Below are 10,049 nucleotides of genomic sequence, written 5' to 3'. Positions count from 1 at the left end.
TAGCAGCAGAACTCCCAATTATTGGTTGGGCACATGGCTTCACAGAATGAAGACTACATATCCCAGTCTCCTTTGCATTGAGGGGTGGTCATGTGAGTAAATGCTGGCCAATGAAATATAAGAAAAGTGCTGTGGGCCAGTTTCCTGAAAACATCCTTAAAAGATGGAATGATCATCCTTCACCTCTTTTCTTCATTTCAGTTTCATCCTTTTCCCTGATGGGTGGAATGGGAATGAGATAATTAAAGTATTAAGAATTATCTCAGACCATGAGATGTTAATCTGAGAATACTCCTTCAATGAAAGATAGTCCTTCAATTCTCTTAACTCTCCTAAGACGTAACTCAGTTATGCAAGTCAATTAATTCTCCTTCCCTCCCGCATCTACCTTTGTCTCCTATGACTGTGAGATTCTATTCCTTTCTGACTAAAAACTTCACCAATAAATACCATGCTCAACTAAAAATAGTGGCCAGAGTAGACAGAAAATTCCTCACAGAGCCCCTAAAGATGAACTGGCTTAACTCATCAGTGACAAAACCAAAATAAGAACTAATTAAGTAAATTAGAGTTATATAGCAAATTCAGTTTACACAAATCCACACATATTGTATTTTTGAATTACCTTTTTTGTGGACTATGTTTTTTTTTTTTTTTTTTTGATAATGTAAAATCTGATTTTTTTCCCCCTTTTTAAAGTCTGAGTTTCCAGGCTGGATGTGGTGGGTCACTCCTATAATCCCAACACTTTGGGAGGCCGAGGCAGGTGGATCGCTTGAGGTCAGGAGTTTGAGACCAGCCTGGCCAACACGTCAAAACCTCATCTCTACTGAAAACACAAAAATTAACTGGGCGAGGTGGCGCGTACCTGTAGTTCCCGCTACTCTGGAGGCTGAGGCACAAGACTCTCTCGAACCCTGGAGCTAGGTTGCAGTGAGCTGAGGTCACACCACTGCACTCCAGCCTGGGGGACAGAGTGAGATTCTGTCTCAAAAAAAAAAAAAAAAAAAGTCTGAGTTTCCCTTAATCTTTTATACCTGCTGGGCTTTCTTTTAAATAAAAAATAATGAGGAAATGGCTGTGTATGCAGAGTTGACGAGTCCCTCACTTGGTGGCCCTGCCGCTCACGTTATAGCTCTGTTGGGGGACTTGCACGCTATGTTGTTTTATTTTCTCTCTCATCTGTCTCCTCTCCAGGCTGTGGTTTTAAGGGGAGTGGAGAAGCTGTGCTTTTTCATCAAAGTGTCCTTACACGGCATCCAGGACATTCAATATTTATTAAACAAGCGACCAAAACAACAGTTGTGTCTGGGGAATATTCTTTCTCATTCTTAACATTTCAGAGGCCACCACCAAGGAAGTTGTGTAATTTTACCAGAAAAGCTTGTGGTGAGACGGCTGGGGGGAGGGAGAAATCACCCTGGGAAGGCCATCTCCCCTGCACCACCAGATGGGTCCCCGCCAGCAGCAGCTCCTGGATATAACCCCACCGTTCCAAGTCTGGCCCCTGTTGTGTAGGCTGAGAAATTCAGTTGCTGCTTACTCCCAGGCTGAGTGAGCTTGAGGCACCTGTCTCACAAAACCCAGAAAGTTGATGAAAAGAGGAACTCTCAGGCCGTTTGGAATACACGTGCATTTGTTGGTTGATACTTGCTCCTCCTTGAGGCTTGGAGATGCACGTACATGGAAAACTAGGTTATAACCAGGAGGCTGCCTGTTCAGCCTGGGATCCAAGATGGATGGGTAGTGAGCTAGCGGATCCTAAGTGGATCCTAAGTGCAGATGTTGCCAAGCTCTGCAGTACCTGGCAAACAGACCGGGAACTTGTTTGGCAGGGCTGGGGACCCACCCTGCAGATGCTTACATCACTCGGCTTCCTTGTCTGAGCATTTTTCTCACCTGATTTACACATCCCTTTTTTGAACATGTGCGTGCCTTCAGGCAGCTCCCTGCCAGCTCTTCCCAGCTAAGACCAAACCATTCTCTTTAAGGGTGAAGTTGCCCACATCTGTGCACAGTCGTGATGATTTGTACTTCACAATCGAACTCTCTGGGAGCAATCTAGCTTCCAGATTCTTTTGATTCGAATGCTCTGCCTAGTTGGTTCTATATGGAGTTTCCGTCAAAGAAGCATCCTCTGACCACCGTAGTAACTGTGAAGAAATTCCACTCTTTACTCAAAGAACATTCAAGGGAATAATAACCCACAGCAACACGTCTGCAATGCTTTTTTTCTCTGCTCGCTGGTTCTCGAATTCCCAAAGTTCCTTCATTCTCTGGCATCCTAAGTTACAGACTCACTCCAGCCCAGTTCAGGTGGTTTTTCTGCCTTTCTTTCTCCTCAGTTACCAGCTCTTTGTTGTGAATGGACTCGGTCTCACTGGCTAAAGTCTTTCCTCTTTTCTTCCGTCTTATTCTCTCTCTACTCATTCTGCGTTATCAAAGGCACCGCTTTAGGGGATGGGAGAGGAAAAGAGAGGGCGAGGAAAGCAGGAAAAGGATGTTCCTAAGTTCGTTGCTATCTAAATTTCACCCAGCCAGCAACCTGAGGACAAAATGGCTCGCAGGTCAGGCTCCCCGCCCCGTGGAGCTTCCCTGTTCTTGAGAGAGAGAGAGAGACGAGTCGCTGCTGCCTACCCTGATGGACAGATGGGAGTGCAGATAGGACAGAGGTGGGGACAGCATTCACAGTGCACGTCGATGATGGTGTGGACACATTATATGGATGTTTGTCTGCTGTACTGCTGCCCCTCTCTCAGGAACCTCAGCTGGGAGCTAGAACCAGCAAAGATAAAGACCTCCGAAAGCAAGAGGGGCTACTTCTAGGGGTATAAGTAGAAGTCCAGGTGCTTCTGGTGGAAGGAGAGCAGCCTTGCCCTAGTCAGGGAGAGATCCAGGACTCAACATCCTTCTCTGTGATATACCAACAAGAAGTGGGGGAGTAGGGCACATGGGCAGGAAGGCCACCTCTGCTGGCCATGAGGACAGAGTGGCAGGAGTTACCACCAGCTCCTTGGTTCCATGGGATGGAGAAATGGAGAGACTTGTGAGCAGCCTGTAATTGGGGTGCAAGCTGCAGACCCTGGCCTTCGAGGGCAAAGGGCTACCTACTAAGCATAGCTCAGCCTATGCCAGCCTCCCTGCCACACGCTGAGCCACCGCACGATGCCCCATCATTTATTCTGCCTCCTTCGGCCTAACCCCTCCCCCAGGTGTCTGCCATTACAAATAATGTGGCTGTAAACATCCTTGTACATTCAGCCTGGTGCTTCGGCTTCTGTTGGGTAGACTCCCAGGAGTAGAACTGTCAAGTCAAAAATTAAAATTTTTATTGTAATAGATGTTGCCAGATTGCGTTCCCAAATGCCTGTAGCCATTTGCAATTCCAACAGTGCGTGAGAGTTCCCTTTTCTCTGCATCACTGCCAATAAAGGTGTCATAGCTATTTTCATTTTTTTTCCAGTCTAGTAGACATAAAGTTACTTTAATTTGCATTTCTCTGATGTCTGGTGAGTTTGGGTATCTTTTCAGATGTTTGTGGCTATCAAGAGCTGCCTGTCTCTCAACTGTCATTTTCTTGTCTTCTTTTCTTTCATTTTCTCTTTCTTTTTCGTCTTCTTCTTTTAAGTTGTAGGGACAGGGTCTCACTACATTGCCCAGGCTGGTCTCAAACTCCTGGCCTCAAGCAATCCGCCCACCTCAGCCTCCCAAAGTGCTGGGATTACAGGCGGGAGCCACTGTGTCTGCCCTCTTTCTTTCATTCTCTTTTGTGCCTTCTTGTCAATTATAAAGGGTTTTCTGTGTATTATAAATATAATTATTCATATTATAAATATTTCACTTTGAAGATTTGTGTGCTTCAGCTTAAGAAAATTATTTTGTTATTTCTTTGATGATTTTCTACCCGTATTTTTCATGTTTGCTGTCTGTGGAACTCTTATTAGTCAGCTTGCAGTCCAGAAGGCAGGAAGTTGGTGAGGGAAGATGGAGGTAACGTGAAAAGATCAAGGACCAGGTAGAGCCATGAGCACAGGCCAGAGACCTGCAGGGATGGACCGAGACCCCTGCCAGTTCCTCTGCCCTGGGTGGTGTAGTGTGGGTGGCTGCCTTTGGTCATGGGGGCCAAATACACACCTGTCCCAGTAGTCAGAGCAGATGAAGGAGGACCCAGGGGAAGATGGAGCAGTGGCAGTCCTGGTGGCCCTGCACACCAGATGAGCCATCAGATCATTAGAGCTGCAAATTGGCTACTGCTTCATTTCTATCCTCCAAATCTCCCAAGAATCTCTTTTGTGGCCTGCCCTAACTGAAATATACAAGGAATGAAATTCTGGGAAATGTAGTTCAGCCTGGCCAGGGTGACACATTACAAAGCCACCACAGCTTCCTTTGAGATCTTGCTTAACACTCATATAGCACATTTAACATTCATAACGCACCTATAACTGAGTGCCAGCTACTATCCTAAGCAGTTTATGTATATTAACTTATTTAATTTTTGTAACGCTCCTATGAGGTAGCTATTATTATTAATAACCCTATTTTACAGATGTGGAAACTGAGAACAGAGAGGTGAGGCAACTTACCTAAAGACACAGAGCCAGTAAATGGCAGAGCTGAGATTTAAACCCAGAGAGTCTGCCCCCGGGGCTTATATGCTCCACTACCACACCATGCAAAAGAAGTATTGTCCCTGGCCAAGTGGATGTTTAATAGTGAAAACTGGTGCACTGCACAGCTCTTATTTGAGAACTGTTTGTTTATTGAATTTTTTTTTTTTTTTTAAATTTTGGACTCTCCCAATGGATGTGGGTTGATGAATCTATATTGCACTCAGGAATCTATGTTCTAGTAAACAGAGGGTCAATATAAAGTGCACTGCTTGAAGATCTGCATTCTGCATTGCCTGGGCTCCCTGCTTTAACTTCACAGGTGCAGTTCCTGCCAGCAGAGCAGATGAGGAAGGCTCCCGGGAGCGGGGGTGGCCTCCTCATGTCTCTCCGCAGGCTCTGTGCTCCTGGGAGCTGAGGCCCCCAGGCTGGGACTAGCCCTGGAGAAGCTTCTGTGTCCTGTGCCTCTCTGTACTTCTCAGTATGAGGTAATCTGCTTTGCCCCAGTACTCTTCCCTTGGCTTATGGGAAAACACACAGTAGCCTTCCCCATGTAGCCACAGCGTGGAGGTCCTCCACAGTGAGCATTCATCCTGCCTCAGTCATAGGGAGTCACAGAGACGGCAGGCCACCTCTCCAGCTCTTTTACCATGGAGTGGGTCGGCCATTAGAAGGGACCTGGGCAGCCCACTCACCTCCCAGCGTTTTGTACACACTGGCCCTCCTGCTCAGAAGCCCCTCATCCATGTCTGCTGCAGCTCTGGCCGTTCCCAAGAAAGGATGTGAGTGTGGGGGCCCAGCCTCCTCAGCACCTTTCAGGAGCCAGGGACCCATGCCATTTGGCGCTCGTGGCACAGGGCTTTGCAGATTCCTGGGTCTGGCCACTGGGGCTGCTGTGGGCAGTGCAGGATTTCGCAGAGAAGACTTCCGGCTGTGGCAGAGCGGCAGCTTCCCTGCACGCATCCCCAAGACTGAATTCTGGCTGGCTCCAAGGGTGAAGGGAGTGTTGGAATTGCACAACCAGACCCTTGCCTGCCCCCCAGCCTGCCTGCCTTGTAGGGCTCATTGCACCAGGCCCCACCCCAGAGCTTCTGATTCCAAGGGTCTGGAGTGGAGCCTGAGAATGTGTACTTCTTTTTTTTAATTTTTTCTTAGAGACAGAGTCTCACTCTCTTGCCAAGGCTGGATTGCTGTGGCGTCATCATAGCTCACTGTAACCACAAATTCCTAGACTCAAGCAATCCTTCCACATCAGCCTCCCAAGTAGTTGGGACTACAAGGTGTGCACCACCATGCCTGTTTTTTATGTCTGATTGTTTGTTTTTTAGTAGAAATGAGGTCTTGGTATATTCTCCAGGCTGATCTCGAACTCCTGCACTCAAGCAATCATCCGGCCTCAGCTTCCCAAAGTATCAGCATCTGAGGAAAATGTGCATTTCTTACAAGCTCTCCCAGATGATGTGGCTACTGCTGCAAAAGGAGCTGCATTTTGACAGCCACTGCTTTCTGTAATACTGCCTTCTCCTCTCTGAGGCCTCTGAGGCATGACACTGTTCCAGTACTGACTGCTAAATTTTCACTGCCAGCCAGGCCAGGGGGGCCATCCATTCTGCCTCTCCTAGCGCTGAGTTGATCAGCATCAGCAAAAGCTGCCTGGAGGCCAGAAGACAGACACCCCGTGGCCGCAGCCCTCTCACTGCTGTCCTGATTCCCCACACAAAGTGTTCGCTGTGGCGCAAACTTGCTGACAAGCACCCCACTGTGTTGGGGATGAACCAAATCATTACAACCATTAGACCCATGGATTCCTGGCTCTGAAAACAGATGCAAAAGCTCCCCTGATCTCCTGACCAACCCACCCTAGGGACACCCTCTTTCAGACCTGCTGTGGAAGGCCCCGAGCTGGGACATGACCCGGCAGAGGTCTGAGAACGGCTTTCCCTGCCAACTGATATCGAGACCCCTAGGGCCTGGCAGTTGAGGCATGAATAAATATATTACACAGGAGTCCTTTCAGCCATAAAGAGTCTGTCCCCCAGCCTTGTATTCAAAACCAGAGTCGGGCCCAGTGGCTCACTTGTAATCCCAGGACTTTGGGAAGCCGAGGTGGGAGGATCACTTGAGTCCAGGGGTTTGAGACCAGCCTGGGCAACATAGCAAGACCCCTGTTTCTACAAAAAATAAAATTAGCTGGATGTGGTGGTGTATCTATAGTCCCAGCTTCTCAGCAGGCTGAGGTGGGAGGATCACTTAAGCACAAGAGGTAGAAGCTGAAGTAAACCATGATTGCATCACTGCACCCCAGCCTGGGTGAGAGTGAGACCTTGTCCCAAAAAGCAAACCAAAAACCTGAGACAAGTGCCCTGACTGGCAAAGAGAAGGCACTTTGGCTGGGGATTCTAGAACACCAGGCTTCCAGAAAATGCATTAAGGTGTCCCTTCTCAAAGCTTCCATGGACTCCTTGACTTTCAGGCAGTCTCTTTTTCTTTTGTCCTCTCTCCCTCCTTGGCCGCTTCTTCCTATTCTATGTACTTCAGGTGCAGAGTAAGGCATTTGCATGTTCAGAGCTGCTAATGGCCTCGTCGGTGTTTAAACATGGACTGTCTAGTCCACATGTCTTAACCTGGGACCTGAATCCAGATGGGGACTGAAGGGTGGGCAGGTCAGCAGGTGCTGAGGCATTCATCTGTGAAGTGCCTACAGACAGCATTAGAGTAAATCGGAAGAATGGTGTCAGCTAACTAAGGCTCCCACACAACGCTTCCAGAGTGGAAAAATCTAAATTGCTTTCACTCTCAGCCTCGAGTGAGAGAAAGAGAATACCCCTCACTGGGGCTCTTTCTGCTGAACACTTTGCATGGACAGCTACTTGATATTCACAATCAATAGAGTAATTCATGGGGTTGTGCTGACTACCAGAAATCAGTCAGCTATTTACCTAACTTTTAAATGGGTTCAAGAGTTTCAGAAAACTGCTTGTATGTGATCGATTGTAATCTCAGACACAAAGGGGTGCGTGATTTTTATTAGTATACAATTGGTTTCTCACTGACACTACTACAAATATTAAATTAAAAAAATCAATTTGAAAGGGGTGCCAAATTGTGGCCTGCCACAATTCTCAATCTGACACTGTATAAAGTCTATGAAAATGAATGAGGATGTTGTGTGCATGTACCATTTTCTGGGTGAATATTCATAGCTTTTGCTGCATGTTCAAAAGAGCTCTAAAACAACCCCACCAACCATAAAAAGGCAGGAAGCTTAGAGGCTTAGATGAAGCTCACAGGCCCCTTCCAAACTCTCCTTCCTCCCTCCTTCCCTCTGCACAAGCATCTTCCCTCTTCTTGGCTCCCCACATAGCCTGATGCTTCACTATACTGAGACCCAATTGCTTCACTCATCACTAACCAACCTCGGGATTAAAAAGGGCTTTATGATCCAAGTAAAATAATAAACATAAAAATACCTTCTAAAATTCTACAAAAGTAAAGAGTTAAAGAAAAGTCCGGGGGTGCCAGTGTTGGGAAAGTTAATTTGATGACTGATTACTAAGCACCTGCCTGACTATCCACGGGCTGCTCACATCATGGCCTAAGTGCTTCAGGGCAATGACAGCAGTGGCCCGACTAGAAGCTTCCTGTCTCACTTACTGCCCATATCAACCCTATGAAGTGAGTACTGTTACCCCCAACTTACAGATGAATAAACTGGGGCCTAAAGAGGTTAGATAACTTGTCAATTACACACAAGAGTTTGAACTGGAGGCATTCTTGTTAGGACCCTAATTCTGAACCATTGTTGAGACACCACTATGTGCCAGAAGCTGTGTGAAGCCTGCTATGAGTATTTAACTTATTTAATCCCCATGACAAACCCATGAAATAAATACTATTATTGTTCCCGTTCTCCATTGAGATGGAGAAAGATTAAATCGCTTGCCCAAAGTCACATAGCTGATAAATGTTGGAGCTGCGGTTTTACCCACACAGTTTTACTCCAGAGTTCATCCCCTTTACTTTTCCACTGAAACGCACAGGATTTAAGGAGCTGCATAAACCAGCCTCCAAATAACAATTTGGGGCCATTAATGAGAAGCCATTTCTCTTATCAGAGGATACAAGATTTTTTTTTTTTTTTGAGATGGAACCTCACTCTGTTGCCTAGACTGGAGTGCAGTGGCGAGATCTCGGCTCACTGCAACCTCCACTTCCCAAGTTCAAGTGATTCTCCTACCTCAGCCTCCCAAGTAGCTGCAATTACAGGTGCCTGCCACCACACCCAGCTAATTTTTGTACTTTTAGTAGAGACAGGGTTTCACCATGTTGGTCAGGGCTGGTCTGGAACTCCTGACCTCAGGTGATCTGTCAGCCTCGAACTCCCAAAGTGCTGGAATTACAGGCGTGAGCCGTCGTGCCCGGCCAGGATTTCTTAACATTCAATAACTTATCAGTGATTATTTCATCAGTCTTTCAGGCAGTTTTTCTAATCACACACTGATTTCAATGAACACTTGCCTACTGTGTACAAAAATAATTGGATGCGGTGCTGAACAAGACGAGGTTTGTGCCCTCTGGACGTCTCTGTCTAGTCTGGCAGACAGACGCATACAAGAAAACACCATGGAAAACAGACTGATTAGATGCCCTGGAGATGTGCTCCAGGATTCCGGAGAGAATTCGTGGCTTCTGCCGGCCGTTAGGTTCCAGCGGATGGGGGTAGGGTTGGGAGAGGCGTGACTGGCGTGTTTTCAAGTGGCGCCCGCAGCCAGCCAAGGCGAAACGCAGGACTGAGGGCTTTCCCGGCCCACTAGCTCCTCTGCTGGCTCCCAACTGTAAGAAGTGGATGCCGTGGTCTCCGCATCCAGCCGTCACGTGCTGCAGCAGCGAGCTCTTTGTTTTCCATCATTCCCTGGCCTAGGCGGGGATGAATTTCAGAGTCATGGGGTTTTACTTGGTCACACCTGGTCAGACCCTTCTCTCAACACGTCCAGCCCTGTCTCGAGGACATGAAGTCCTTGGGGTCCCCGCCTGCCCATCTCTCAGCTGATGATTAACTGTAGCTGACAACCCAGCGTTACATAAGAGGATTATGAAACTCTGTTAACAGGGAGGTAGGTGATCTGTATGTATAAATAGACAAAAACCCACGAGTCTGCTGCTTTAAGACTCAGAGACATCTAGTGGCAGGAAATTATACCTGCAGTCCTGGCCCATCCACCCCAAATAAACGACTCTTTAAAAGTTCTAAATTGTGAAACTTTTGTACCCATCCAATTTGGGAGGCTTTGGGTTAAATTACGTCGAAAGAAAAACGGACAGGTTTTTAATTTTTAGGAGTACAGTATTGTCTTTAATAAAAAAGTCCCATAAACCTATCTTAAAACTGTTTTCCTCCAAAGTTTTAAATGCACACAGTTACATATAGCATGTGAGAGA

Source organism: Theropithecus gelada, chromosome 8 (genome assembly GCF_003255815.1).
Source record: "Theropithecus gelada isolate Dixy chromosome 8, Tgel_1.0, whole genome shotgun sequence".
Taxonomy (NCBI): Eukaryota; Metazoa; Chordata; class Mammalia; order Primates; family Cercopithecidae; genus Theropithecus; species Theropithecus gelada.
The sequence above is the reverse complement of the archived record's forward strand: the minus strand, read 5'-3'. Positions refer to the sequence as shown.